At 39.8% G+C, this 15,684-nt stretch overlaps 1 protein-coding gene across 1 annotated transcript in view; it reads left to right on the forward strand.

Annotated features, from left to right (window-relative positions):
- Window positions 1–7,119: 7,119 nt before the first annotated feature.
- hdac4 (histone deacetylase 4) overlaps window positions 7,120–15,684 on the forward strand; it is a 136,184-nt gene continuing 127,619 nt past the window's right edge. The window contains exon 1 of the mRNA XM_022210043.2: window positions 7,120–7,245. The gene's annotated coding sequence lies outside the window, so the exon portion shown is untranslated. The remainder of the gene's footprint in view (window positions 7,246–15,684) is intronic.

Genomic DNA, 15,684 nt, shown 5'->3' on the forward strand with positions numbered 1-15,684 from the left:
ATTGTATGGCAATCCATCCAGTTGTTTCAATAAACAAAGAATATAACAGCACAGATTTGTAAGTGAAAAGTTAGTGGTTCATTTTTTGATATTAATCCATTCAGTAGCTGTCAAGGTATTTCAGTGTGGACTAAAGCCGTTCGCCAACACTGTTCAACTAATTTATAGATAAAAACTGCCATCCACAGAGGAGAAAAGAGGTAAACATTTTTTTCTGGGTATTTTTGGACTCATTTTAGCTTTGTGTGGTGAATGAAAGTAGGAAGCAGCAGTGTGGAGTTACATCTAATTCATTTTACTGCAGGAAGGAATTATTTTTGTGAAAAAATAAGCTAAATATGTAACTTAGATACAGAGAGAGGAGTTATTTAGGGGTTTAATCAATGACTGGGGACGGACTTTCTGGGATGAAGAAGAGAAAATTGGGAGAAAATCGACAGCTGGTCTCTGTACAGGTGCCAAAGGACTCATGCTCCCACACCAGGTATTTCAGCTTGTTTCTACAGATGCCTAAATCCACATTTAAGCTCCAAAACAGAAAATTCTCCTCCTTCTGGTCTTGTGAGAAGTGCTGATGAACAAACCAGCCACAGAAAAAAACACAAAGAGAAAACTACATACTATTTCCATTGCTTGTCCATTTTGAATCCATTGTTTATTTCAAACAGACCAAAATTATTTTAACTACAGAAAGTTTTCTTTTACGTCTTTGTCACAGAAAAAAATAGAAATCAAATCCAATGTCTTTGGCTGGATGATGAAGCAGAGCAACTGTTCAGAGCCTGAGCGCTGTGCTTACACTCAACTTTTTGTTCTTTTGTTGTGGGACACTGCCGTTCATACAGGTTGAAGATATTGATTTTATGTGAGCATAAAGTCAACAAAGCCGTGGAAAACATGGATTTGGACACCACGCCAGGCAAAGTACATATCATGAACTGCTACAAACAGTGGTATTCCTTGGCCAGTCTGAGTCTTCCAAGTCTCTGGGCAAAGAAGAAATGAGAAAGGTATTTGTCTGTAATAAATCTACAGGTTATCTGGCACATAGATGAACAGGCTGTGGCCTTACCACTACCAAATGATAATGCAGCATAGGAGTTTAGTGAAATATGTAATGCTAAAGGGCAGACTGGACTAAGATTGCAGTGAAAAAACTTCATCCTAATTCCCTGTTTCAACAAGTATGACGGCGCACAAATGTTTGGACCAGGTGACAACTGATAGTGGCAAGTGGCTAAATGCTTAACCCAAATAGAGCAACAACAACAACAACAGCAAATTTGTCTTCTTCTATTTACAGACAGTCTCTACCTAGGTAATTCTATATGTATTCAGTCTGAACTTTAACAATCTAAGTAGCTGCCTTTACCAAAGTAAAGACAGACTGCAGAATTAAGCATACAGTATATGCTTATTTGTGGTTGATTTAGCATCAAAGAATTTAGTGAGAACATTTCTCACTCTCCTGGCCTCAGAATCCTTGCAGTCTGCTCTGAACTTATTAGGCTGAGTGGGTGGTTAGAAGTCTCTGTCACACTGCAAAGCTGCAGTAACATTTTGCTCAGGGACAGTCTCACTGTTAGTCTGTCGGAAATTGTGAAGGGAAAAGCAGTCGTAAGAACCAAATGAAAGGTTCTCCATATTTACAGCATGTCCACTGCTCTGGGCATCTGGGCAGTGCTCCATATCTCGACTTAAACTGCCCTGAAAAAGCTATAATATCGTTCCTGTATGGTCACTCCATTACTGGTGTATTCTTTCATCACATAGGGTATCTATCAAGGGGTATGCATGGTATTTTAGTAATAGTTTTTGGCCTTACACACTTTTCAGATTATATTAGACCAAATGTATTGGTTATTTTCCTGGGTCTTCCTACATCGAGGCGTATTTACCTCCAGCTGTGACATCATTTTTGCTGTTAGGCCTTCAGAGTGATGATGTAATCGTTCACTCAGATAAAATAAGAAGTTCCTGGGCATTCTGAAGTTCTTACACTACACAACCTCATTCAAAAATTGTCCTTCCAGACCAAGATTTTTCCAGGTCTTCCAAAACCACCAGCCTTTGTCCAAATTGTTATTATCCTTGCTCTGGCACCTACCATACTTTCTCCTTATCCCTCTTTTTCTCTCTTTATCCCTCCTTTACTCTATCTTGATCTGTCTTTCATCTGTCTCTCATGTGTCTCTCTCTCTCATGTGTCTCTCTCCCTCTATTGTGTCTCTCTGCTCTCTGCATCTCCCGCCCTCCTGCAGTCTGATTGCAGCCATGTCAGTCAGCTGCAGTAACTAGTTCACTCGGCTCACCTGTTCACACCAGTTCACCACTGTTCCTTCCTTGGACCACTTTTGATAGATATTGACCACTGCAGACCGAGAACACGTCACAACAGCTGCAGTTTTGGAGATGCTCTGACCCAGTCGTCTCGCCATCACAATTTGCCCCACGTCAAACTCGTTCAAATCCGTATGCTTGCCCATTTTTCCTGCTTCTAACACATCAACCTTGCAGACAGAATATTCACTTGCTGCTTAATATATCCAAACCAATAATAGGTGCCATGATGAAAAGATAATTGGTATTATTCACTTCACCCATCAGTGGTCAAGATGCTCTGCCTGATCAGTGTATACATTGCCTGTACATGGTGGACATGGTGGGAAGATGATGTTAAACAAGCTCAGGAAGTAGACAGTAAGGAGGACAGCTGCCCACTGTTGTTACTTGTGCTTCCTCTGGCTTCCACTAGAGCATAAAGAAGTTGATCCAGCTCAGTGAAAGAACTCTTGGTCTGAAGCAACAGATCAGATGTCTGCAGAAAACTAAAGAGAGCCGAGTCAAAAAGCTTTGGGAGAAATTATAACAGGCCATTTGTGAGCTGAGGAGCAGCTCTAATGCGCACGTTTCTCTACTTGTCCCCTACTGTCACATCTTAGTGAATGAACAGATGCATCCTGAATCAACATCCATCTTCACCTTCTTTGTGGATCTGACATCGGCTGTGGGAGCAATCAGGAGAAAACTACGGGACATCTGGCTGAGAAATGGACAAAGCGCATACTGATGGGTAAAGTGGATGTTTAATCATCAGATTCACTGAAAGTTGTGTAGTTATGAAACAAGCTTCAATAGAGGGTCTCTCAAAACCCAGGAACGGTATCAACAGGCTAAAAGGCATGCAATCTACTCAAATCCCTCAAATCTTAAGGCAATAACCTCAAGCTTTATCGTCATCATCATTGCTTGGTATATGAGACATATCTGCTTCCATTACATCAGATAAACTCTGGATGTATCTCATTTTGCACTGTTGTGGACGAGTTTGCGAGAATACTTATTATCCTGTCAGTTGAGAGTGTGGTCGGGTTGAATTGTCTCATCCATGTTGAAATCAGCCTTCTTTACTCGCTAATGTGGACAGGTCCATTTGAGTGGATGCTTATTACGCTGTCAGTGTTTTTCTTTAGAGAGCAGCTCCACTAAATCTGAGTTGTTCCATTTCTTTTCAGATGAGCCCACACTCTTAAATCGAGAGTGCCAGTGTCTGTATAATCCCAGTTTTACTGTTGTCACATTTGTGGCAGCATCAGGTGTCCTTTCAAGCCTTAAGGTAATACAGTCCACTATTGTGCAACACTTACATCAGAGCTTTGACACACGGACTATGAGCACATGCTGTGAACTGCTGGATGTCACCACATAACTGCAATTCATCATATTTCTTTAACAGCCATAAGGCAAGTCTTAACAAGTTTTTCCATCTTCTCTCTTTTGCTTTCGCTTTCCATGAGTGTTCACTAGTCTATATTCCCTTTAAATGGAAGATGCCTTTATGGATTCTGTTTTGATCATGACAAGTAAAGTCAAGTTCATATTTGCACAGTTTCAATAAGCAGCTCCAAACAATGTGTATGGATAAGATGAATGGGTTTCAAGAAGACGAGGTGATGATTCACAACTCAGTCTTCTGTTTCTTCCACCCAATTAAACCTGTTTCCCCACTGAGAATTGTTTTTCTGTTTTTTCGTTGATATTGTGTCATTTTTATTTTTAAGTTGATGATGTCTTTGCCTGTTTAAGCAGTGTGATATGTGTTACATCCCAATGCTGGTAATTAAAGACTTCAGGGACCGAGTTGCTGTCTGTGTATATTAATGATGTTCTAAAATGAAAAACAACGCAAAAAATGTTTTGAAATTATATCTTGCAATACATATCACAGAGGAAACCATTAATTATACCCATCACTTTAATGCATTTCAGGATTTTAGTATAATTACACTGTAGGCATCAAGTAATAAAACATTTTCTCCTACTGATACTTAAATGTAGGTACAGTGAAAAAAGAGAAAAGATAGAAGAGTATTATTGTAAATGCTGAGTCACATATTTAAAAGTTTTTTGTACTTCAAAATACTTCTTCCTGCCCTAAACCTGCATAGATGAACTTCACGTCTTTGTTTCTTCTAGAATGTGGAGATCTATGAAGTTCCTTTCTGTCTCTTCATGCACTCCTTCCCACTCATTGCAGCTGGAGCACACCAGCTCCCCTACAATTTAAACTTACTCTACACTACAGTATGGTTAGGTGTAATATCAGTGGAATTCAGTTGTACATGTTTGAATTGCAAACTGATTCTGAAGAAGAAAAATCATAGAGACAGCGTGACCCTGCAAGCTGACAGGATTGGCATCCCCAGTTTGGTTCGTATACACTGCTGTTTCACGATAGAAATGCTCAGTCATGGCACTGACAGCATATTTTATGATTTTATGATGTGTCTTCTAGCATATGGGCATGTTAACAATGTAAACAACCTGATTTTCACCAGAGGGTGTCTCTAAAGAGAAACGTTTCTCTTTGTGCTGTACATTACATAGGACGAACCAGGTTGGCACACTTCCTGTAATATATGACAGACTCATTCTAATTCACTGTTTATTGACTTACTTTGGTATATTGTCAACAATTCTGTATTGATATCAATGCCTACTACAATAGCTAAGATTTAGAAAAGAAGAATTTCTGTGTTGCTCCCAGCTGTTTCAATTCAAACTATCACCCATATGTATAACTGTGATTCAACATAAAAACAATGAGACAGCTTCTCTATATTAAAGACCTGCTCCAGTTTGTTGGAGATGCTCTCATCACCATAAAGAACTGTTCTTCTGACAAATAAACATAACCAAAAGCACAAGCACCAGGTGATGCTAGTGTTGTGGTATGTAGTCACAAGATCTGTCATGTCCACGGTTTCTATTCATTGTTTGTCTAAGCAGCCATGCAATGCATTCTGGTAGCACTCTAATAAACACTGTCCATCTAAAATGAAGACAGATTCAGCAGCTGCATCGTTTATTTCTTGCCTCAAATATTTTCACAACACATTTTGATTAACTATTGTCAGAATATGAGAGAGAGTTTCCAAACAAGCCACCATATTAGTCCAGTTTAATCCCTGGGGCTAACAGCCCACGAGACAAACATTCGTTTAATCAGGTACAGTCAGTGTATCCTGTTTCAGGGAAGAGAGAGCACCTGTGGCTCATTGCACATCTCTATGTCCACACTGGTGGACATTTACCATGATACTTTCCACATTTGCGAGTAAGCAAGGGTCCGCTAGGGTTTGTAAATTATAAATTACATCATCTACTCATGTCCATGTGCAGTTCAAAGCTTTGATTAGACTTCCCTGTCAACATGCACATGGACAGCTACAGACACCACAGATGTGTAGATGTTGTGATTGTACTGCTATTCTTGTATGCTTGGAGTCCACTGGGAGGACATACATTTATGCACAGTAGGTCAGTATCATATCCCATGTATGCACACTACTATCCTTGGAGCATAGTGGCCATGAGGCCCATCGGTGTGAACATAAATTTTGGGATTCATATGGGTTACACATGCATTCTTGCGGACTTTGAGAAATTATGAAATTTACACCACGTGGACCCTAGCAGAACTTTGCGTGCCATAGGAGATGGAAAGTACAACACTGACTTTAAATGGGAGTTTCTTTGCTGCTCTGCTAAATGGACACAGGTGTGCATTTGCAGAATACATAGATGTTGCTCCACTGGGTAAATATGAAGCAGGGTCCTCCAAGCAGACTCTAAGCTGACTACAAAGTAGCAAAATAGCAACAACTATGCATCCATGGTGTCTGCAGGTGTCCGTATGTTGATAGAGTTACAATAATTAAGGGTTTAAACCTTGATTCTGCTCAAGTATTACACCTGGGGTTTTTGTACACTTAAAGACATCTGTTTGTCAGTATATAGCGGATGCATTTGAGACACTATTATGGTCAACAGATGTACTGTCAACACTCTTGAATGATATTATCCTAAAATATTTCAGTTTTAATGGTATCAGGTTTTAGAGGAAGACTCTCTTACAGGAGGCAGGCAATCATTTTCCTACCCAGCCATCTGTGTTGCAAAACCACCAATGGCAAACATGTTGTTCGTTACGTAAAGTGTACGAGTCTCACTTTTCTCAACTGGAAAATCTCTGGCCATTCTGATCCACACTCCTCTAAACATTTATGTCACATATGTCATGGTGTTTTGCATGAATGTAAAAACAGGCTGAGAACACACACAGACAGACGACGGCTCATTTCACACAACAGACTGCGATGGATATATGAGGAAGACACAATATTATGATGAAGCAGTATGTTTCAGTTGTTTGCATGAAACACACTGTACTTTGTACAGCAAGGAATACAATTTTGAAAGCAGCCTAATTTTCAGTGTAGGCAGTCTTTAAAAACTTTTTTTTGTTTTTTTTCTCTGAGAGTTGCTTTAAAATACCAGAAAGTTGAGCTTTGTATTACAACACAGCTTTTTGAATACTGAAAAACCAAATTAATATTATTAGGAGTAATAAAAAAGCTGATTTGCAGATATGGAAGAAGAGGACAGAAGCAGTAGTGATACACACATATGTGGCTTTGCCTGCTGAAACAATATGAACATGATCACAGTGACAGGGTTCAGTCATACACTGACGTCACTTGAGTTCCCTCTCAGCTGTCAATCATCCTGCCCCAGGCCCCGCCCCTACGGAAACACAGGGAGGTTGTCCGACACGTGATTAAGTCAGTATGGCGGAGCTGCGGGCTGAATGATTTTTTACAGAACCGACGGGTCCTAAAACCCTGCCACACGGATGCTCTCGGACAGTGGAAGAAAAGCAGCAGTTTGCACCCGTCAATTCAGGTTGTGTTTCCTTTCTGTCTTTGTACAACAGCCCTGTGTTTGGTTCGGACGTTTAGACAAGCATGAAACCAAACGTTGTCTCTGTTTATCTTATTGCGCTGGCTGTCTTTGGAGTCAACCTGAGTCGCCGTTCTCTGCTCGAGTTCACTGTTTCTGAGAGTTTGCACAGTATTTTAAAGTCAGCAGGAGGAAAGTTGGAAGCATTGCGCAATACCAGCATTGTTGTTCAGTATTACCAGTTTGGAGAGGAATTTAAAAAACTGTCGACTGTGCGTGTTGTGCAACATTGTTAGTCTGCGACTTGAGCTGCTCGGTTTTAGACGGATTTTTAATGTTACTGTTGGTGAAATGTTTCAAACTCGTCTGAAACATGCTGCCATGCGAGTAAAGTGACTTCCTAGGGCAGCTGACAGTCAGTAATATTAGTTTTGAAACTTTTCTGAAGGGAATTGTGTAGCAGCACAGCGCCATACATGTTGTTTTCCTTCCAAGTGTGAGGTTCGTGTAAACGGTTCCCAGATGTGTTGGAGGATTCAGTCCCCTCCTGCAGTTGTGGACGACGCCACAAATTTAGAGGAACTTCATTAGTGCGCCTAAAAAGTTGCCTTCTTTTAAATATAGTATTTCAAACTGTGTCCTCGTGTAACACAGGCAGTGCTTGCTTTCCAGTGTAATCGTTTAGTGTGTGTGAGGAGAAAGCAGTGTTGTGTTTGTATGATAGAGGTTTGTGCTGAGGTTGAACCGCCGCTGCCACAGCTTTGGGTGTAAACTTGTGTCTGCATGAAGTGTAAACACAGGAGAGCAGCAGCAAGGCTGTGCCTCTGCTCAAAGACTCCCTGGAAGCCTTTACTAGTGGAAACTATTCCCTCGGCATTACAAGCTCTGGAGCATGCTTGTAAACTCCAGGCCCCACAGGAACCAGGTCACAGCAGCCTTCTAAAATCTGTCTCCTTGAAGGATGACTCTGGTTCAGGCATATGGGTTCTGTAAAGGGTCTTGAAACAATTTGAACTGTAATTGGAGCTATATAAATAAAATTGAATTGAATTGCTGGCAGCAGAGCCCTGATAGGTACAGACGTGAAACAGCCACTGTCAATAAAGTGACCGAGATTTTTTGGATTTCATCAGGTCAGCAATATTTTAGCCATTTCAGTGACCCTCACTCTTTTCTATTAATCTGATGTGTTGGCTTAATGTCTGAATGACCACTTTAATCGCTTTTCCACGAATGTCATGGCAGCAATCGCACTATGTCGGGCCATGTAACATTCTCGCTTCACTTTCGGCTCAAGTTTGAATTGCATTAGCAGATACATGCACAAGTAGTGGTATTTTAGGTTGTGTGAAGGGAGCTGGGATTGTTGTTTGACATTTAAGGACCAACATTGATCCATAAACATCATAGATAGAGGATTGGAATCAAAACACACATTTTCCCTACAATTTCACTTCTGGGAACTGAGATGAAAACAGACCCTGTGAAAAATATTGAGACTCTCCAATAATTAATCTGATCCAGCTGAAGTTTAGTTTGTGGTTTCCAGATGTTTATGGTAGTCTTTACTCTGAGTTAATTAAACATCTGCAGCATCAGACAGCAACAGGTCCATATTAACATCTCTGAACGGAGAAACATGTACACATTTATGTATGTGGATAATTATCAATACATTTTTTCCCAACTCAGACAAATGAACTGTCTCGTAGTGCAGTGGTTCTCATCCCTGTTCCTCAGGACCCCATGTCCTGCATGTTTTAGATGCTTCCCTGCTCCAACACACCTGACTCAAATGATCAGCTCATCATCAGGCTTCTGCAGAGGCTTGCTGACGAGCTGATCATTTGAATCAGGTGTGTTGGAGCAGGAAGCATCTAAAACATGCAGGACATGGGGTCCTGAGGAACAGGGTTGAGAACCATTGTCGTAGTGAACTAAGTCACAGTTTGTAAACTACAATGGAATCTTTTGTTACATAGTGGCTGTCCTCAGGTTGTGTTCTGACCTCCATCACAGCTGTTGAGATATTTTTATCTCACTGTTGTTGATGCTACTAATGTATCCGAACACACGAATGAAAAGTTAGGTGTTTAGTAAATTATAAACAAAATGATAATGCAGTTTGAGAAAGCGTTCAAATGGTTAAGATTAAGGCTTTTGTTAAATGTTAAATTATTAAACAATATCAATCAGAGATTTACCAAGCTAGTCAAATTCAACAATAAGAAACATAGATTTTGAAAGTAGTTAAAGAGATTGAAAATGTATCTTCATATGCCTATGATGTACCACGGCTTTATCATTATGAGCTTTCAGGATGTCACACAGTCCAGTAACAGACAAAGATCAGGAGAGTCATAGTCATAGAAGTTTGCAAACAGAAATTAAGTTTTACAGTGTGCAGTTTGAGCTTTCTTCCTGTTGAAGCTCTGACCGATCTGTAGCCATTGCTTCTGCTGTGAAGCAGCTGTGTGCACCGAAGGAATCGCACACGCTATCAGTCTCACACAGTCCTGGCTTAGACATCCCATCCGGAACTCCGTCGTATCTCTGGGAACATAATCCCGTCTAAACCAAGCACTGCACACAACTGTTTTTGCTACAGATGCAGCAGTGAAGTCCCGATTTCTCACCTGCACAAAATTGGCCCAGATAACGATCATGAAAAAGTATAAAATACAAAAGTAATTGGCTAAAAGAACAACTTTCAAAACTGCAGACCCTCAGACTCACAACCGCCAGCTCCCGCACAGTTTACTGAGCCAAAGAGGATTTCCTTATGTGATGTAACGTGACCCACTGTGGACAAAAACATGTATAGGAGCAGTGCTCGGACTGCTTTTCATAAGATTTTTTCCCCCTTTGTATCTCATAAAATATAAATTATTAACTTTCCAAACAACCATTTTAAATGTTAAATATATTTTTGTGAAAAATTCAAAGCACAAGTTGCTCTTTAAGTGGCACATGTCAGGTTTTGTTATCCAAGAAAAGCACTTATTATAAGGCTCAGCGGTGTTGTCAGGCTGTAATTATTCAATAGTTAGATGAAATAATCCATTGTGGAGGAATCTGTGGATGATGGGCCTCCCTGCAAGGGGTTTATTAGATCGTAACGCAAAGCGGCCACAAGGAATGCTGTGCCTAGAATAACTGATGTGACCGAAACTTTCTCTTTGTTGTGAACAGAGTCCTGCTGTGTCCCATGCAAAGAAGTGTTACATGACTCTGCGGTGTGCAGTGCTCATTCCAGCAGTTTTTTAAAGTTATTAATATGTAAATCACTTTTCCTGTTTCCTGTCTGGTGATCATTCTATTCATGGAATGTGCAATATATCTTGTGGCTGCATTGCATTTTCGACTTTGTCTCTCCACTGATGATGTGCAGACAAATGTCTCGGTCTGTTTTCTTTTCTGTGTCTGACAGTTTTTGCAAAAACGAGACAAACAATCTTCAACTTTGAATTTAACTGCTGAACACCTGATATTTAAATTAGATTTTTAGACATCCTACACATGCTTTATTTGTTTGAAAATTAGACTTAGGCAACAACAAAGATCCTGGAATTGAAGATCCACTGAGAGATTTTTAATCAGTGTTAATTCGTTTTAGAGCGAATTTCTCTTTCCAAGAAAACCTCTTTGTGGCTCAAACACCTGCAGTAAACAGCTTCAGATTTTAACTTTGCTTGTGTGTGCACATTTGTGGAGCCAGAGTTTTGCTAATTACATCTTGTGGGATTTTGATGCCAAAAAATAATGGAGTACATCAGTAGGATTCCTGCAATGTCTAAAGCTAGTTTGACATCACCAGTATTGTTACGTCCATCAATCACAATTATCTCTGCTGCTTGACTTTACAGTCTCACCTGTTTCTCTCAGACCCTTCTGGTCTATCAGTTGTATGATTTTAGGACTTTCAGAGCTTGTTGACATCGGAAAAGTAAAAAAAAAAAAACTGTTTTATATTACCTCAATCACAATGTAGTGTTATTTTAATCTCTTTATGAAGGGAGTGTGGTAATCAATATTAGAATAACTTCAGTCTAAGACCTGTAACAGGTATATTAGCAAAACGTATGCCACAGACTGTTTCGTGCTCCTCCTATTACCACTTCATTATGTCAGCTTAATTAAAATTCCTTCCTTTCCTTCTTGCTTTGAACTTTCCATCCACTGTCTGTTTTGTAACAGATAAACTTCGACAGAGATTCATTTAGTAATTATTAAAGCTAAATGAGACTTAATAGCCCAATCTAGATTGGAAGTCTAATCGTTTTTAATGTGGTGACCTTAATATCTCCACGTTGCAAATATCTGTTGCAATTAGTACCATGCAAAATGCCTTTTTGAGGGTGTCAGCACAAACGTATGTAATGCCACTGACAGCATACGGTATGCAGGCATACACACGTGGACAAAATTGTTGGTACCCCTCAGTTAAAGAAGGAAAAACCCACAATTCTCACTGAAATCACTTGAAACTCACAAAAGTAACAGTAAATAAAAATTTATTGAAAATTAAATCATCAAAAACAGCCATTACTTTTGAATTGTTGATTAACATAATTATTTAAAAAAACAAACTAATGAAACAGGCCTGGACAAAAATGATGGTACCTCTATAAAAGATTGAAAACTATTTGACCAGAGTGACATGATTAACTCAGGTGTGTCATTTAATTGACATCACAGGTGTTTCCAAACTCATAATCAGTCAGTCTGCCTATTTAAAGGGAGACAAGTAGTCACCCTGCTGTTTGGTGAAAAGGTGTGTACCACACTGAACATGGACAACAGAAAGCGAAGGAGAGAATTGTCCCAGTACATCCGAAAAAAAAAATTATAGACAAACATCTTAAAGGTAAAGGCTATAAGACCATCTCTAAACAGCTTGAAGTTCCTGTGACAACAGTGGCTCATATTATTCAGAAGTTCAAGACCCACGGGACAGTAGCCAACCTCCCTGGACGTGGCCGCAAGAGGAAAATTGATGACAAATTGAAGGGACGGATCGTTGGAATTGTATCCAAAGAGCCCAGAGCAACCTCCAAAGAAATTAAAGGTGAACTCCAAGGCCAAGGTACATCAGTGTCAGATCGCACCATTCGTCGTTGTTTGAGCCAAAGTGGACTTCATGGGAGACGACCAAGGAGGACACCACTGCTGAAAAAAACTCATAAAAAAGCCAGACTGGAATTTGCAAAAATGCATGTTGACAAGCCACAAAGCTTCTGGGAGAATGTCCTTTGGACAGATGAGACCAAACTGGAGCTTTTTGGTAAGGCACATCAACTCTATGTTCATAGACTCAAAAACCAAGCATACGAAGAAAAGAACACTGTCCCTACGGTGAAACATGGAGGAGGCTCAGTAATGTTTTGGGGCTGCTTTGCTGCATCTGGCACAGGGTGTCTTGAAAGTGTGCAAGGTACGATGAAATCTGAAGACTATCAAGGCATTCTGGAGAGAAATGTGCTGCCTAGTGTCAGAAAGCTTGGTCTCAGTCGCAGGTCATGGGTCTTCCAACAGGACAACGATCCAAAACACACAGCCAAAAACACCCAAGAATGGCTGAGAGAAAAGCGTTGGACTATTCTAAAGTGGCCTTCTATGAGCCCAGATCTGAATCCCATTGAACATATGTGGAAGGAGCTGAAACATGCCATTTGGAGAAGACACCCATCAAACCTGAGACAACTGGAGCTGTTTGCTCATGAGGAGTGGGCCAAAATACCTGTTGACAGCTGCAGAACGCTCATTGACAAATACAGAAATCGTTTAATTGCAGTGATTGCCTCAAAAGGTTGTGCAACAAAATATTAAGTTATGGGTACCATCATTTTTGTCCAGCCCTATTTCATTAGTTTGTTTTTTTAAATAATTATGTTAATCAACAATTCAAAAGTGATGGCTGATTTTGATTATTTAATTTTCAATAAATTTTTATTTATTGTTACTTTTGTGAGTTTCAAGTGATTTCAGTGAGAATTGTGGGTTTTCCCTTCTTTAACTGAGGGGTACCAACAATTTTGTCCACGTGTGTATCTACATTTTCCTTCCATTTTCTTTCCCTTATCCTGATTCGGGTTGTGGTGACAACTGGTTAAGCAGGGCATTCCACATGTCCCTCTCACCAGCAACGTTGTTTTTTTTTTTGTTTTTTTTAAATGTTTTGAATAGTTAATACAGCCAGGATTTATATGTGAAACAAGGGTCTCCAGCTGTAATCGAACTGCTAATGTTGCAGTTACATGCATTGCGTTTTTTAGTACAACAGTGGAATCTGTTACAAAGGACCAAATTCAAACTGACCGCCTTCTAACTTTTCATCAATAAGGATATTTTTTTAAAAGGCAACCATTAGTTTAGTAAATTGCGACAGCAGCAGTTGGAGGTTATACACACGTGGACAAAATTGTTGGTACCCCTCAGTTAAAGAAGGAAAAACCCACAATTCTCACTGAAATCACTTGAAACTCACAAAAGTAACAATAAATAAAAATTTATTGAAAATTAAATAATCAAAATCAGCCATCACTTTTGAATTGTTGATTAACATAATTATTTAAAAAAACAAACTCATGAAATAGGGCTGGACAAAAATGATGGTACCCATAACTTAATATTTTGTTGCACAACCTTTTGAGGCAATCACTGCAATTAAACGATTTCTGTATTTGTCAATGAGCGTTCTGCAGCTGTCAACAGGTATTTTGGCCCACTCCTCATGAGCAAACAGCTCCAGTTGTCTCAGGTTTGATGGGTGTCTTCTCCAAATGGCATGTTTCAGCTCCTTCCACATGTTCAATGGGATTCAGATCTGGGCTCATAGAAGGCCACTTTAGAATAGTCCAACGCTTTTCTCTCAGCCATTCTTGGGTGTTTTTGGCTGTGTGTTTTGGATCGTTGTCCTGTTGGAAGACCCATGACCTGCGACTGAGACCAAGCTTTCTGACACTAGGCAGCACATTTCTCTCCAGAATGCCTTGATAGTCTTCAGATTTCATCGTACCTTGCACACTTTCAAGACACCCTGTGCCAGATGCAGCAAAGCAGCCCCAAAACATTACTGAGCCTCCTCCATGTTTCACCGTAGGGACAGTGTTCTTTTCTTCGTATGCTTGGTTTTTGAGTCTACGAACATAGAGTTGATGTGCCTTACCAAAAAGCTCCAGTTTGGTCTCATCTGTCCAAAGGACATTCTCCCAGAAGCTTTGTGGCTTGTCAACATGCATTTTTGCAAATTCCAGTCTCGCTTTTTTATGAGTTTTTTTTCAGCAGTGGTGTCCTCCTTGGTCGTCTCCCATGAAGTCCACTTTGGCTCAAACAACGACGAATGGTGCGATCTGACACTGATGTACCTTGGCCTTGGAGTTCACCTTTAATTTCTTTGGAGGTTGCTCTGGGCTCTTTGGATACAATTCCAACGATCCGTCTCTTCAATTTGTCATCAATTTTCCTCTTGCGGCCACGTCCAGGGAGGTTGGCTACTGTCCCGTGGGTCTTGAACTTCTGAATAATATGAGCCACTGTTGTCACAGGAACTTCAAGCTGTTTAGAGATGGTCTTATAGCCTTTACCTTTAAGATGTTTGTCTATCATTTTTTTTCGGATGTCCTGGGACAATTCTCTCCTTCGCTTTCTGTTGTCCATGTTCAGTGTGGTACACACCTTTTCACCAAACAGCAGGGTGACTACTTGTCTCCCTTTAAATAGGCAGACTGACTGATTATGAGTTTGGAAACACCTGTGATGTCAATTAAATGACACACCTGAGTTAATCATGTCACTCTGGTCAAATAGTTTTCAATCTTTTATAGAGGTACCATCATTTTTGTCCAGGCCTGTTTCATTAGTTTGTTTTTTTAAATAATTATGTTAATCAACAATTCAAAAGTGATGGCTGTTTTTGATTATTTAATTTTCAATAAATGTTTATTTATTGTTACTTTTGGGAGTTTCAAGTGATTTCAGTGAGAATTGTGGGTTTTTCCTTCTTTAACTGAGGGGTACCAACAATTTTGTCCACGTGTGTATGTTACTGAGTTCTTGTGAGTGCAATATCCTTGGAATGCCTTGATGCAGTTTCTTCAAATTGGCATGCATTTTTTTCCCCCCAAATTGTCAAAAGTCAACAGTCAAGGTTCCTGTGACCTCACAAAACATGTTTCTGCTCAGAACTCATATGCTAATTATGATACAATTTCACACACGTTTAACACTCTAACAGGATAAAATAAAGAATGAAGACATTTTATAGCTATTATACCGTAGAACTCACATGATTAACTTGCAAGTCACAATCTTAAAGTTTGGGAGTGCTTCACTTTTCTTTCTTTACTTGTCCCAAAGTTTGCCTATTTTAATCTCATTAATAAACTCATTTAGCTCAGTCCCACTGTGCTTTGTCACAGCCCAGATCTACACAAGCTGGCA

Source organism: Acanthochromis polyacanthus, chromosome 14, assembly GCF_021347895.1.
Source record: "Acanthochromis polyacanthus isolate Apoly-LR-REF ecotype Palm Island chromosome 14, KAUST_Apoly_ChrSc, whole genome shotgun sequence".
Classification (NCBI taxonomy): domain Eukaryota; kingdom Metazoa; phylum Chordata; class Actinopteri; family Pomacentridae; genus Acanthochromis; species Acanthochromis polyacanthus.